Below are 16,475 nucleotides of genomic sequence, written 5' to 3' on the forward strand. Positions count from 1 at the left end.
AAAGTTGAGGATTTTGAGAGTCAAGCCAGTGAGATGTATGACCGTTTTTTGGAAAGAGGATATGATGCCCTAGAATTGGAACAGGCTTTAGAAAAGATGCGGGGGATCAGTAGAGCTGAGACTCTTAAGAGTAGTCAGAAACAGCATGATGACAAATTTTCATTTGTCTGACTTTTCGCCTATGTCTGACAAAATACGTGAAAGCATTTTGAGAAATTGGCATATACTAGAACAAGATGAGAAATTGGGTCCAAGGGTATTATTGCCATTGCCCCCTATTATGTCTTTCCGGCGAGGCAGCACCTTGGGTTCTATGCTCACCCAGAGTGAATTTGTAAGACATCGGTCTCATACATGGTTGGATAGCTACAGACCCCGAGGTTGTTTTCAATGTGGACATTGTCCAACATGTAGTCATGTGTTAAAAACCAATAATGTCAGGTTGGGATCCATTTACTTTGAAATTAAGTGCTTCATTACCTGTCGGACCGAGTTTGTGGTCTATGCTCTCCTGTGTCCCTGTACCTACTTTTACATTGGAAAGACCATCCGCCCGATGAGGGAGCGGTTGGTGGAACATGTAAGGGCCATTAATAAGGGGGAAGGAGGTGTCCCCAGGTTGGTGCAACACTTCTGGGATTGCCACCACGGCGATCCGTCCCACTTAAAGATGGTGGGCCTGATCGCCGTGGAGACACCCAGAAGGGGAGGTGATCGGGACAGAATTCTATCCCAGAGGGAATGCTACTGGATCTCTAAAACTGAGGCCAACGGCCACTGATGAATGATAAGAATGAGTTAAGTGTATTCTTGGAGAAGTGAGTTGTGAGGTGGGTTTCTGAGCTTTCTTTACTTGGGTAATTGGGTAATAAGAGTCACTATGGTAGTTTTGTATCTTTAGTTTAATTTCCTTTGCCTATGTAATCTTAAAACGATACCCATTTGTCTTATATGCGATATTTGCTGCTTCCTCTTTAATTAATTTGAGTGTGGAGTGTTCGGATCGTCAACTCGTTGTGTTGGGACACTTGGAGCCGGTTGACCCCTATGGATGGCGCGCGCGTCATTGCACCAGTCCTTCATTTTGGATCGTTGCGTGATGCGCACCAATCGGGTGGCCTTGGCCGTTACCTAGGTGACACTACAGGCGGAGGTTTCGCCTTTGAGCTTCCGGGTTCTAGTCGCACCCCGTAGTGACGTTTGTGCGCGCTGGAGTAGCGCGACACGTCAGCGAGGAGGAGGGGCGCAGCTCCCGGTGTCCCTACCAATGAGAGGAGACGGCTGAATGGAGGCGTGTATTTATACACGGCCTAAGCATAGTGCGGCGTGTTGTAACAGAGCCGCTATGTAAGCCACAGTATCAGTGAACAAGCACCAGTGTGGTGTGAAACAATTGTTGGATCATCCGTGGGCTAACTGTGTGTGGGTCATCTAGAATGGTGATGTATTGCATCTTATGTGAACTGTTTTGCTGCAACTTTTTTACACAGAGGATTAAAAAACTATTGCTTTTGAATCGGTGCCCATGTGTTGTTTTGCTGATGAGTATGGACTGTTGATCTGAATTCTTTGCACATGGAGGCACGATTGGAAGATTTACTAGAAAGACAAAACAAATGGGCAAGCACCATCCACATTATCATGGAATCTAAGTAAATAGGTAGATAGATGAGGAGTGTGCAGAAAGGAACCATAAACCTACAACATTACAAGAACCAGAAGTTCCCTGAAAAACCGCACCACTCAACTCAGAGGTACAAATTTAGGACATCTTTATTCAGTACACAAAACCATAAAAACAATTAAGATCAACATCAAGGAGCACTCCGCACAAATGTATAATCATATAGTTAGTAACAATCAACTCACAAACGTCCTGCGATATTAACATTGTATATATGTATATAATATGTACTCACACCATTGTGAGATATGAATGGTTAAATAAATACATAAATGATTCCCCGGATGATCAGGTACAGCCCCTCAACTAATAAAGTGCAAATGCATATAGTGTATAAAAGGACTGACAAGTCCTGTATAAACAATAAAGATGGAGGATCAATGTAAAAACCTCCACGTAAAACAGTGTGTGAAAGATCTGCAGCCGTGAATGTGAGAGATTAAAACCACTACGTGAAAACAATACCCCCAAGGAAGAGGGGAGTGAAAAAAGTGTCTGGAGGCTGTAGCTTACCGGGTGGCAGAGCGGTGAGATGGCAAAGAGGAGAGCGCCCCCGTGATAGGCCGTCGCGATTCGCTGCCTGGGATGTGCAGCTTCGTCTGGGCATAAGGACCTGGATATTTGGCCGGCGTTTATATCCATACAGGACCTAAGTAGGCGGAAACTAAAGTCTCCCTAAGCTTTCCGTAATGGTGCGCGGCCGCGCACTCTGAGGAGGCAGAGACGGCGTCAAATGACGTCGCTCCACTTCCTCCCCCTATACTAAAGGCACCTGGGAAATGTAGTCTAGAAGTGTATTCGTGAAAAAAGCCGGAAGTTTAAAAAGATGCGTACTTAAAGAACAATGTAATCCTTCAATACCTGTATACAATATATGATGCAGCATTATTTAACATAGATACACAGTGGTAGAAATCACAATACATAAGATATGCAAATAGATCTTGGTACATTCAGCCATAGTCGACAAACATATATGTCGCCATCTTGTGGTCAAAGAAGATAGTACAATAGAACCACATTACAATCTATAACAAGCAGGAACACAATATAATATGTAATCATAAGCATTATAATACATAAGACATGAGGAAACGAGACAAGGCCTGAAAAGAAGTCCAAGCAATATACGGTAAATGGGACCATCTTTTACTCAAAGATGAGTATATACATAAAATCCATATCTAAAGGGAAAAAGAAAAAGAAATAATATTAGTGACCAATCTCACAAAGCAAACCATAAAGGGGACCACTCCATATATCACTTAGGATCAAATATGATATCTAATCAATCATAAAATCAATATAAGTTCTACTTCAATAATCCCTCAGACAATAGTGCCAGAGGGATAATAACACAACAGCCCTTCGGGACTACTCACAAATCCCAATTAGGCTAACAAAAAAAAAACAACCCATTTTTTGTTAGCCTAATTGGGATTTGTGAGTAGTCCCGAAGGGCTGTTGTGTTATTATCCCTCTGGCACTATTGTCTGAGGGATTATTGAAGTAGAACTTATATTGATTTTATGATTGATTAGATATCATATTTGATCCTAAGTGATATATGGAGTGGTCCCCTTTATGGTTTGCTTTGTGAGATTGGTCACTAATATTATTTCTTTTTCTTTTTCCCTTTAGATATGGATTTTATGTATATACTCATCTTTGAGTAAAAGATGGTCCCATTTACCGTATATTGCTTGGACTTCTTTTCAGGCCTTGTCTCGTTTCCTCATGTCTTATGTATTATAATGCTTATGATTACATATTATATTGTGTTCCTGCTTGTTATAGATTGTAATGTGGTTCTATTGTACTATCTTCTTTGACCACAAGATGGCGACATATATGTTTGTCGACTATGGCTGAATGTACCAAGATCTATTTGCATATCTTATGTATTGTGATTTCTACCACTGTGTATCTATGTTAAATAATGCTGCATCATATATTGTATACAGGTATTGAAGGATTACATTGTTCTTTAAGTACGCATCTTTTTAAACTTCCGGCTTTTTTCACGAATACACTTCTAGACTACATTTCCCAGGTGCCTTTAGTATAGGGGGAGGAAGTGGAGCGACGTCATTTGACGCCGTCTCTGCCTCCTCAGAGTGCGCGGCCGCGCACCATTACGGAAAGCTTAGGGAGACTTTAGTTTCCGCCTACTTAGGCCCTGTATGGATATAAACGCCGGCCAAATATCCAGGTCCTTATGCCCAGATGAAGCTGCACATCCCAGGCAGCGAATCGCGACGGCCTATCACGGGGGCGCTCTCCTCTTTGCCATCTCACCGCTCTGCCACCCGGTAAGCTACAGCCTCCAGACACTTTTTTCACTCCCCTCTTCCTTGGGGGTATTGTTTTCACGTAGTGGTTTTAATCTCTCACATTCACGGCTGCAGATCTTTCACACACTGTTTTACGTGGAGGTTTTTACATTGATCCTCCATCTTTATTGTTTATACAGGACTTGTCAGTCCTTTTATACACTATATGCATTTGCACTTTATTAGTTGAGGGGCTGTACCTGATCAACCGGGGAATCATTTATGTATTTATTTAACCATTCATCTCTCACAATGGTGTGAGTACATATTATATACATATATACAATGTTAATATAGCAGGACGTTTGTGAGTTGATTGTTACTAACTATATGATTATACATTTGTGCGGAGTGCTCCTTGATGTTGATCTTAATTGTTTTTATGGTTTTGTGTACTGAATAAAGATGTCATAAATTTGTACCTCTGAGTTGAGTGGTGCGTTTTTTCAGGGAACTTCTGGTTCTTGTAATGTTGACGATTGGAAGATTTAGCAATATCCTTAGTGTGATATACCGATTGATTGCTCAATTGTGTGCTGGGATACTGTTGTTCTCAGGACTTGGTTCAGTATATTGTTTGTTATTTTTCAATCCCTAAGCACCAATGCAGAAGGATACTAAGCGAGAGGAAGCTGAACCCATGGTGTTGAACACGGAGGGTGAAACCTCTGAGGATATCTTTCAGTCTGAGCGATCAGATTGGGAAACATACTTTTCGGAAGATAATGCAGCAACTCCCACACACAGGGCCCTGAACACTAGACGAGTTGAACCCAAACTGCTCAAAGCCTCAGAAAAAGAGGTGAGGGTGTTCTGGACAATAGCGTCCTTTAAGAAATATAAAGACAAAGGGTACGTGTCACGTGGCTTTAGGTCATATCGACCACCTGCAGAATATGACGATGATCCTAACTTTGTAGCAAAGTGGAAAAAGGCACATTTGGACTTTGCTAAAAACCTCCTAGATCTAGCGTTGGAATGCTCAGAGGAGGAACACGACAAAATTACAGAGGACATTGATAATTTGAAGGATCAGTTATATAAGGTGGCCTTGGATGACAAGACAAGAGAGATTGAAACAAAGATTGAGAAAAAACTCATCCCAATACAGCGAGAGGTTAAAGAGAGGAAACTCAATAAGTATTTGAGGGATCAAGAGGATTTCCTCACCAATCACATGTTTGATTGGGTACAAGTGGATTCTAGGCCTAAACCCAAATCTATTAGGAAGCGTGGAGGGCTGTTTCACTTCACTGCTGGGAATTGTGAGCTCTGATTATATTATATTGCTGTTGTTTGTAAATTTGTGTTTTGCTGCTTTGATATCTGGTAGGCTTGTGCATTGCAGTTCATCAGATATCTAGCCGCAAGTGTTAGTTTTAAAAGTTTTTAAAAGTACATTTTTTTTCCCTCTAGTGTGCTTGCAACAGGCAGGTAATTAGCTAGGGGGAGGGATTAGCTGTAACAGGAGGTATTTGGTCAGCTTCAGGACTCAGTACTGAGCTTGCTCAGTCTGTGGCTTGCTCACTAAGTGGCTTCGACACAAGTGGCATAGGCGTTAAAAACAGGCGTTACAACACAGGCACAAAGAGAGAGGTGAGAGGAAGCAGGTAAAAAAATAAAATAAAAAAAAAATTTAAACAATATTGCGGTTCTTTGCATCGGTTAGGATGTGCTAACACGTTGCGGTGTAGTCTTTAAGTTTTGAGGACTCCACCCCAGCTTCACTCACTCCCCCTCCTCCACCCCAACCTTACTCACTCCCCCTCCTCCACTCCAACTTCACTCACTCCCCCTCCTCCACTCACCCTCCTCCACCCCAACTTTACTCACTCCCCCTCCTCCACCCCAACCTTACTCACTTCCCCTCCTCCACTCCAACTTTACTCACTCCCCCTCCACCCCTCCCCCTCTTCCACCCCAGCTGCACTCACTCCCGAACTTCACTCCCTCTCCCGTTTCAACTTTTACCGCCACAGTTTACTTTAAATAAAATTTCCCCACACAATAGTCATCATGTTGGACTATGCTGTAAAGTGTACATCCTGTGACATGTATGCATGCCTTGATCAGCGGATTGAGGGTGTTTACTGTTGCCCTGGGTGTGTGCGTGTTGCTCAGTTAGAGGCGGAAGTCGCAGAGCTAAATAAGTATCTCGCAACACTGAGACGCATACACAACATGGAGATGAGCTTGGATCTCACGATCCAGACACTGGATGGAATCGGTGAAGATGAGGTGGGTGGAGTAAAGCCGGAGCAAGAAGCAGAGGTAGCCGCTAGTTGGGTCACAGTTAGAAGGGGTAGGGGAAAAAGTGGCAGGGAGGCTAGTCCCGAGTTGTCCCTCACTAATAAGTATGCTTGTTTGCGTAATATTGGGGAGGATGATTCAGGAGTAGCAATGCTGCAGCAGGATGTGCTCCTTAGCAACCAAGGGGCAGACTGCTGTAACGAGAAAGGGAATAGGAGTGCAGCTAAGGCTAGACAGGTACTGGTGGTAGGGGATTCAATTATTAGGCGCACAGATAGGGTAATCTGTCGAAGAAACCGTGAATGCCGTACAGTCTGTTGCCTCCCGGGTGCTCGGGTTCGGCATGTAGCGGAAAGAATTGACAGATTATTGGGTGGGGCTGGGGAAGACCCAGCTGTCATGGTACACATTGGCACCAATGACAAAGTTAGTGGCAGATGGAAGGTCCTCAAAAATGATTTTCAGGTACTTGGAGATAAACTTAAAGCAAGGACCTCCAAGGTGGTGTTCTCTGAAATACTGCCAGTGCCACGCGCTACATCTGAGAGACAGAGGGGGCTTAGGGAGTTAAATAAGTGGCTGAGAAATTGGTGTAGGAAGGAAGGGTTTGGGTTCCTGGAGAACTGGGCAGACTTTGCAGTCGGCTACAGGTTCTACAGCAGGGATGGGCTGCACCTTAATGGGGAGGGTGCAGCTGCATTGGGGGAGAAGATGGCTAAACGGTTGGAGGAGATTTTAAACTAGGATATGGGGGGAGGCGGGAGGATAAAGTCTCAATATGTAGTCAAGATAAGGTAAAAAGACAGTGGGAGCCTAACATTATGGGGGGTGGGGACAGTGTAAAGATTAAGGAGGTTGGTAAAACTTCAAGTAGCCCATTTCGTGTAAACAAAATTGGTAAATGTGTTGGTAAAAATATAAAGTGCATGGTAACCAATGCTCGGAGCCTTGCAAATAAAATAGACGAACTAGAGTTCATTCTGAATGACAAAGGCTATGACATTGTGGGAATAACCGAGACATGGATGGATGAAAGCCATGACTGGATAGCTAATTTAAAAGGATACAATGTGTTTAGGAGGGATAGAACCGGGAAAAAAGGTGGTGGGGTTTGTCTCTTTGTTAAGAATTCTTTTACAGCTGTCCTCAACGATGAGATGGAGGAAGATTGCAAAGATGTGGAGTCCGTTTGGGTAAATATTCATGGTGGAAATAAAAGTTGCCAATTGCTTATTGGGGTATGCTACAGACCACCTCTTATTAATGAAGCTGCAGAACTGCGATTACTACAGCAGATTGAAAAAGCTGCAAGTAAAAATGAGGTCATAATTATGGGCGACTTCAACTTTCCAGACATTGACTGGGGTATTGAGGCTACCCATTCTGGTAAAAGCAGCAGATTTCTGGCAGCACTACAGGACAATTACTTGACTCAAATGGTAACGGAGCCAACTAGGGGGAATGCGTTACTGGATCTGATCATTTCTAATAGACCAGATAATGTATCAAATGTGCAGGTTCAAGAACATTTGGGAAATAGTGATCACAACATGATAACGTTTGATCTGGTGACTGATGGGCCACGGAGCAGCGGGACCACTAAAACTATGAATTTTAGAAAAGCAAAGTTCAATCAAATTAGGCAGGCACTAAGTTTGGTGAACTGGGATAATGAACTACAAGGGAAGGACACTGAAGGGAAATGGCAAGCTTTTAAACGTATTCTCAATCAATATTGTAGTATGTATATCCCATATGGAAACAAAATGTCTAGGAATAAAAAAAGGCCTCTATGGATGAATAGAAAGGTTAGGGATAAAATGAAGAGGAAAAAGAATGCCTATAAGGTCCTAAAACAGATGGGAACTGAGGCTGCACTAAGCAATTATAAGGAGTGCAATAAAAATTGTAAAAAAGAAATTAGGCTGGCAAAGATCGAAGCTGAAAATCAAATCGCTAGGGATATCAAATCTAACCCAAAAAAGTTTTACAAGTACATCAACTCTAAAGAAAGAAAGGTTGACTGTATAGGAATCCTAAAGGATGAGGGTGGGAACTCAATGGTGGATGACCAAGGTAAGGCAGAGTTATTAAATGCTTTCTTTGCTTCTGTCTTCACAAAGGAAACAGCACTGTTGCAAATTACAGAGGCAGAAGAGTCTCAATCTTCTAACTGTAATATTAAATACTTAACGCAGGAAGAAGTAAAGGCAAGACTAAATAAATTAAAAATAGACAAGGCACCTGGCCCGGATGGCATGCATCCTCGGGTCCTAAGAGAATTAAGTTCAGTTATAGCTAAGCCCCTTTATCTTATCTTTTGTGACTCTCTTGCAACTAGCAGAGTCCCAGTGGATTGGCGTACAGCCCACGTTTTCCCATTATTTAAGAAGGGCAAAAAATCTGATCCAGGAAATTATAGACCTGTAAGCTTAACATCAGTTGTATGCAAACTATTTGAGGGGTTACTAAGAGATACTATACATGACTTCATAGTAGAAAATAATCTTATCTCTCAGCATCAACATGGGTTTACTAAAGACAGGTCCGGTTTGACTAACATGCTCAGCTTTTATGAGGTAGTGAATGCTAATATGGATATTGGGAATGCTGTAGATGTGATATACTTGGACTTTGCAAAGGCCTTCGACACTGTTCCCCACAGAAGTCTGGTGCAAAAGTTGAGGATGCAAGGACTGGGGAAGAGTTTGTGTGCATGGATAGGGAACTGGCTAATGGACAGAAAACAAAGAGTTGTGGTCAATGAATCGTACTCAAAATGGGAGACTGTTAGCAGTGGGGTCCCACAGGGGTCTGTACTGGGTCCAGCGCTCTTCAATTTATTTATTAATGACCTAGTAGATGCAGTAGTGAGCAATGTTGCTATTTTTGCAGATGATACAAAATTGTGCAGAATCATCAACTCTCAGGAAGATAGTGTCATATTGCAACAGGATCTGGATAGGATGGCTATATGGGCACATACATGGCAGATGAAATTCAATGTTGACAAATGTAAAGTCATGCATTTTGGTCGTACCAATGGTCTAGCACCATACAAAATAAATGGGATACAGTTGGGGACATCAAACTTGGAGAAGGACTTAGGAGTACTCATCGACAACAAGTTAAATAATCGTACTCAATGCCAAGCCGCTGCATCTAAAGCGAACAAAATTTTGGGATGCATTAAAAGGGAAATAAAAACTCGAGATGCTAGCATAATATTGCCCCTGTTTAACTCTCTAGTAAGGCCACATCTGGAATATGGAATTCAGTTCTGGGCACCACATTACAAAAAAGATATTGCAGTTTTAGAGCAGGTGCAGAGACGAGCTACAAAATTGATTCGTGGGATGGAAGGTCTCGCTTACCAAGAAAGGTTAGATAAACTGGGTTTATTTAGTCTAGAGAAAAGACGCCTTAGAGGAGATCTAATTAACATGTATAAATACATCAGAGGGCAATATAATAGCTTGGCGGATGAGCTTTTTGTCCCTAGGCCTTCTCAAAGGACTAGAGGACATGATCTGCGCATGGAGGAAAAACGTTTTAGCCATTTATTTAGGAAAGGGTTCTTTACAGTAAGAGTGATTAAGATGTGGAATGCATTGCCAGAGGAAGTCGTTATGGCAAACTCTATACCTGCATTTAAAGGGGGCTTAGATGCTTTCCTTGCGTTGAAAGACATCCATGGCTACAATTACTAGGTTATGCCTAATGATGTTGATCCAGGGATTTTATCTGATTGCCATCTGGAGTCAGGAAGGAATTTTTCCCTTTTGGGGCTAATTGGACCATGCCTTGTGGTTTTTTTTCGCCTTCCTCTGGATCAACAGGGGTATGTGGGGGACGGGCTGGAGTTGTACTTTGTACTGGTTGAACTCGATGGACGTATGTCTTTTTTCAACCAAAATAACTATGTAACTATGTAACTATGTAAACCTAAACGCAAACCCAAGAAGGGAGCCTGGACGTCAGACTCAGGCTCTGAGTCCGAGATAAAAAAGAAAAAGCCAGGGAAATCCCCTTTGGGAGGAAAACAAGGAGAGGAAGGAGAAAAAGACGAGGAACAATGTGCAAGGAAAGTGTCCTGGTAGGCCTGCCCACGGCACAGGATTAGATTCCAGCCCACATACATTGGACACGTTACAAGTTATCAACTTATCAGGGGTCGAACTTTCACAGCCATGCCTTGATGTTTTGCAGAAAGGCTTGAACTTTGTGGTCACTGGAACTTTTGACTACACAAAGTTTGAGATTGATCTCTATAAAAGCATACGGAAGATGAATATATATATAGGCTTTATGGTGCAGGAGGCGAAACTCCAGTAAAGGAAGGAATTGAAAACCTTGGTTTTCAACCCAATTGTCCTTTGGTGACTGTGTTACCCTCAATGATTTGCAATCACTTTTCGCAGAAAGCCATATAGATGATATAAACAGTCAGAGAAATGTTACAAAATATTGTGCATGTAAATCTATTGCCCCTTCCCTCCAATCGCAGGTTTAGGTTTGGATATCTTCCAAAAACAGGTCTTGCAGGACGTAAAAGCAATAATATATCCGGAAGATAGATGCAACCTTTCTGCTTCTGAATGGAAGGCAATTAAATGGTTAAAGTCACGCCCTGACCTCACAATAAAAAAGGCGGACAAAGGGGGGAACATTGTTGTAATGAAGACAGAATGTTATGTTAAAGAGGCCTTGAGGCAACTTGAGGATAATACCACATACATTACACTTAGAGCTGACCCCACCTTCCAGTATCAACAGATGTTGAGGAACCTCTTGAGATTTGGGGTTCAACAAGGTACCTTGGATCCCAAGTTGGGCGAGGACTTGTTTCCCCAGTTCCCAAAAAGACCAGTCATTTATTTTTTTGCCCAAGGTACACAAATCCCTGGTCGACCCCCTGGGCCGACCCATTGTCTCAGGGAGGGGATCAGTGACTGAGCCCCTCTCCAAGTACCTGTACCATGCCCTCAGACCCCTACTTGAGTTCATCCCTTCCTATCTGAAGGATACAACACATGTCCTCCAGATTGTGGAACAGACGACTTGGCATGAGGGAGACAACCATTGATGTAGTTAACCTGTACAACAGGATTCCGCAGAAAATGGGGGTGGAGGCTGTGCTCGACATACTTGGAGCGACGAAGCTCGTCGATCAGGTTGAATGCGAATTCTTGGGAAGATGCCTTGAGTTCGTACTGGATGATAATGCATTCAGATTTGGGGGGGGATTGGTATAAACAGGTAGCTGGGATGGCAATGGGGACATCGGTAGCCCCAACATTTGCAAATATATTTCTTGCAAAATGGGAGTCAATATACATCTATGAGGGGAGGGGGGGCGTGGCCACAAGCTCATGGCGTGAGGACGTGTGTCGAGTGAGCTCCCGTCCGGCAGGCCCTTTACAAGTATCCTGAAGGCATTTATACCTCTCTAAACTTGCCCCTGGAGACACTAATCTCCCCTCTCACCTGGAGGTACCGAGATGACGACTCCCTTAGTATCTACAGCCGCCGCTAAGCTGAAAAAGTTCAGCCGAGGGAACCAAGATGGCGCTGAGGAACCTCTCTCTCCAGTATCTGACGCCGGAAATTCTGACCCTCCGGAGCCTGAACAGCCCACCCCTACCCTGGCACAAGTTCTCTCAGCTATTGCGGATTGCCAAGCTACACTAGCGGTCATCACTACCACGCTGGGGACGGTGCGAACAGACGTCACGTTCCTGCGGCAAGACCTAGTCGCTCTGAAAGACCGCGTGACCGAGTCGGAGAAACGCATTAGTGACCTGGAGGATTCGGTGCTCCCGCTGAACAAAGAGATGGGCCAGGTACAAAAAAACATCAAGTCCACCATGGACCATCAGGAAGACCAAGAAAACCGTCAAAGACGCTCCAACGTCAGGATCGTAGGCCTACCTGAGAAGGCTGAAGGCAGCTCTCCGGAGCAATTTACAGAGGCCCTGCTGAAATCCCTCTTCGGAGAAGGTACCTTTTCTCACGTTTTCGTAGTGGAACGGGCCCACAGGATATCCCCTAATATCCCTGCACAGGGCCAACCTCCCCGCACTTTCATTTTTAAACTCTTAAATTATCGTGACCGCGACGCGGTCCTGCGGGCCGCACGCGAAAAAGGCGCCATCTCATACGAGAACACCACAATCTCGTTCTACCCTGATTTCACTAATGATGTGCAGAAGCAAAGGGCTAAGTTTGCCACAATCAAGCGCAAGCTGCGAGACCAACAGCTCAGCTACGCAATGCTATACCCTGCCCACCTACGGATCCTGGCGGATGGTAAATCCCATTTCTTCACAGACCCCGAAGACGTCGTGACCTGGCTGCGCAACCACTCCAAGAGCACCAGGCGCAACTTGCCACAACGTTAAGGTACCATGTTCTTCTGACTCAACTATCCTCTATATGCCCGGGAGATGCCGGGTTTGCACTACCCCTCAGCAGACTGTCGTTTTGCTTCCCCCTCAGTTGTACTGGAAGATGTATACACTTTATTTTTGAATCCGAGACTCTGTGAATTACTCTTTCTAGATGCCCAAGGCAGCATATTCCTGAACAGCAACTCTACTACGAAGTATATGACTCTGAATCTCTGCTCGTATATAGGCCACTTGATGAACATGCGTAACAAAGCTACACTTCACGGCCTATGGGGGTTTCTTCTTTTTCTTTTTTCTGGCAGACGCATCAGCAACTTCCAGCTACAACTTAGGACACTGCTTGTTTTTTGTTCCAGGGTCCTGATACGCCTGGATGCTATATTATGATTAATGGGAGGTTGAATAGCCTTCATGTGTTAACGGACATGTACCTCTTGCAGGACGGTCCCGCCCTACACCGTCCTACCACCACCCACTTTAATCGTCTACATTTTGTAGCGTTCACTACTCGTGTTGGTTCATACCTGTGAGCAGATTGGATGACCTTAGTTTAGCCCTAGTCTGCTCTCTTGATCCCACACGGATACATGTTTGGGTTTAAGCTTCACTTAGCTGTTATAGTGAAGCAGGGAGTTTATTTGGGATTGTTCTTATTTCAGTTAAGTTGTGTTTCATACCATTTATTGACCACACAGGATTATTGTCTTTTACCTGCTATAACACTGATTTGCTATATACCCATGGATACAGTACCCTGTACTTTTTATTATTTTCCCTATGGTTACTATTTACCTATTTCGCGCACTAGATGGCGTCAAACACTAAGAATCTAAATATAATATGCTGGAACGTAAGAGGTTTAAATGGCCCCATCAAGCTCTCTATAGTCCTGAACTATGTGAACAAGAGAAAGCCAGATATATTAGTCTTGATCGAGACACATATCACCGGCAGCAAGTTAAAAACTATGGAGAGACACTGGGTGGGTAAGGCATACCACTCAGACTTCTCTCAATATTCAAGAGGAATCTCTATTCTTATTAGGAAATCTGTCCCTTTTATATCTCACTCTATTAAAATAGATCAATTCGGTAGATATATTTTTTTGCATGGCCTACTTTACAACAAACTTATATCACTACTTACCTTTTACATTCCCCCTCCTTATTCTTCAGTATTACTAAAAGAAGGTTTAAGCTTCATGTCTGCATTACCTGCATGTCCCAGTATCTGGACGGGAGATTTTAATATGGTTTGCAACCCAGCCATGGACAGATTCCCTGCCGCAACTAATAAAACAACACCCTTTGCTCACTTAATGCGTGAGATGTCTCTTGTTGACGCCTGGCGCTATTTTTAGAAAAAAAATATTTTTATATATAATAACAATACAAATCACATTCACTATATATCAGTCATACCCCACAACAGGGTGAACTTGTTATACATCAAAATAAAAACAAACTCCACAGTACAAATCGCATTTACTTATTATTTCATCCACCTATTCTAACAAGGCCTCTCTCCCTAGAAACTAGTTTTACTGTTCATTTCTGACCCCTCTTTTTCTTTTTTTTCTTTTTTTCCTTCCCTTTTTTTTTTTCCCATCTGCTGTGGTCGTTCAAACATCTCCTATTGTCTCTTCCATTCATTCTACTTACATACCCTCTTTCACACTTACTTCCCTTCTCTTCTCTTTTACTTCCATCCTGTGTCATTCTTATCTTTACCATCATAATCTTTTAAATAGCTTGATCAATTTACTGTCCAACATCCGTAGTCACAAATACCCCATTACTTGTCCATACTCCGAAGTTTCACTAAACCTTTCCCATTTCTCCCATATCAATCTAAATTGTTCCTCTTTCTTATTTATTGAGTAGGTCAAACTCTCCATACGCTGGATATAGTGTATCTCCTGGAGCCACTCAACAACCCGAGGAGTCTGATAAGATTTCCAATGTCTCCCGATCAATATCCTAGCTGCATTTATCAAATGACAGCACAAAGTCTTCCTATATTTATTTACGCTCATTTCATTAAAATGTAAGAGATAAAAGGCTGGGTCATCTATAGGTCTCTCCTCTGTTATTTTACTAATATAATTTTTTACCTCCTCCCAATACCCTCTTATCCTTGAGCAGCTCCAGAAGATATGAAAGAATGTACCCTCTTTCTCCCCACACCTCCAGCACATCCCATCAGTGTCTCTATACATCCTCTTTAATTTAACAGGTGTAAGATACCATCTAGTGAGTATCTTATACCCAGACTCATGGATCCTTGCTGAGATCGATGATCTATATGACAATTCTATTATCCTCCCCCATTGAACATCTGTAAAGGAATACTTCAAGTCCTCCTGCCATTCTTGCCTAAATTGGTTAGTTACATCTTCGCAACCCAGTAGTTCTCTGTATATTCTTGTTAGGGCCTTCTTAGTCCCAAAATCGGAGTCACACATTTTCTCAAACCCTGAGAGCTCTCGGGAGAAATCTTCCTTCCTTCCTTTAGATTGTACAAAGTATTGAAATTGCATTAGGTTCCACCACTTAATAGCTGATTCCCCATATTCTTCCCCTATTTCTTTCACAGATTTCCATTCCTCCCCCTTCACTAGGTTCCTAGCTCTTATCCCCTTCCCTCTTCTTAATTCACCATTCTCTTTTTTCTGGCATCCCAGCTTAAATTCTGGATTATCCAGAATTGGCATGAGAGGGGACGGAGCTGGCGAGAGAGATTTCTTGTCCCGATGTTTGCTAAATATCTTAAGTGTCTGGTTCACTAGTATACTTGCTGGATGTTTACTCTTATAGGGCCAGGTAAGCCATAACACATTATATAACGGGATTTCCATCATATTCTGTTCAATATCTACCCATAATTTCACCGACCCGCCCCGATGCCAATCCGCGGCCCTTGTCAGGACCGCCGCACTATAATATAGATATGGGTCTGGGACAGCTAGTCCCCCCCTATTTTTTGGTTGCGTTAATTTAGAGAATTTTTGTCTCGAGGGTTTATCCTTCCATATGAAGCGGGTAAACTCCCTTCTAAGCTGTTCAAAATACTTCATGGGTACTGGGATTGGCACCGTTTGAAATATATATAAAAGCCTTGGAATAACATTCATCTTTAGGATATTAATCCTACCTATCATTGAAACCCTAATCTTTCTCCATTTTAATAGATCCTTTTTTAATTTAGCCAAAATTGGGCAATAGTTTAATTGGTAGGTTTTTTGAATATCCCCTGGTACATTTATCCCCAAATACGTAATGGCCTCTTCTACCCATCGAAATGTAAAGTTAACTTTTATCTTCTCTATATCCGTTTGCGTCATATTAAGCCCCATGGCCTGGCATTTTTCCCAATTAATCTTAAAATTCGAGAGCTCTCCATATTTCTCAAACTCCATCATTAAGTTTGGTAAGGAAATGTGTGGACTCCGCAAGTAAAACAGCAAATCATCAGCAAATGCTGCCACTAGATGTTCCTTTTGTCCTATTTTAAATCCTAAGATATCGGGATTGTTTCTAACAGAACACAGGAACGGTTCCAACATTAACGCAAATATCATTGGTGATAGTGGGCATCCCTGTCGTGTACCATTATATATCGCCAGGGGGTCAGATAGTATACCGTTGACTCTTACTCTAGCTGACAATTCCCCATACAGGGCAAGGATCCATGTCCTCATGTTTTCCCCCAGGCCAACATACTGTAGCACCGCCCTCATATACCCCCAGCCGACCCTGTCAAATGCCTTCTCAGCATCCGTCGATAACAGCATGACAG

The sequence above is a fragment of the Hyperolius riggenbachi genome, chromosome 7 (assembly GCF_040937935.1).
Source record: "Hyperolius riggenbachi isolate aHypRig1 chromosome 7, aHypRig1.pri, whole genome shotgun sequence".
Taxonomy (NCBI): domain Eukaryota; kingdom Metazoa; phylum Chordata; class Amphibia; order Anura; family Hyperoliidae; genus Hyperolius; species Hyperolius riggenbachi.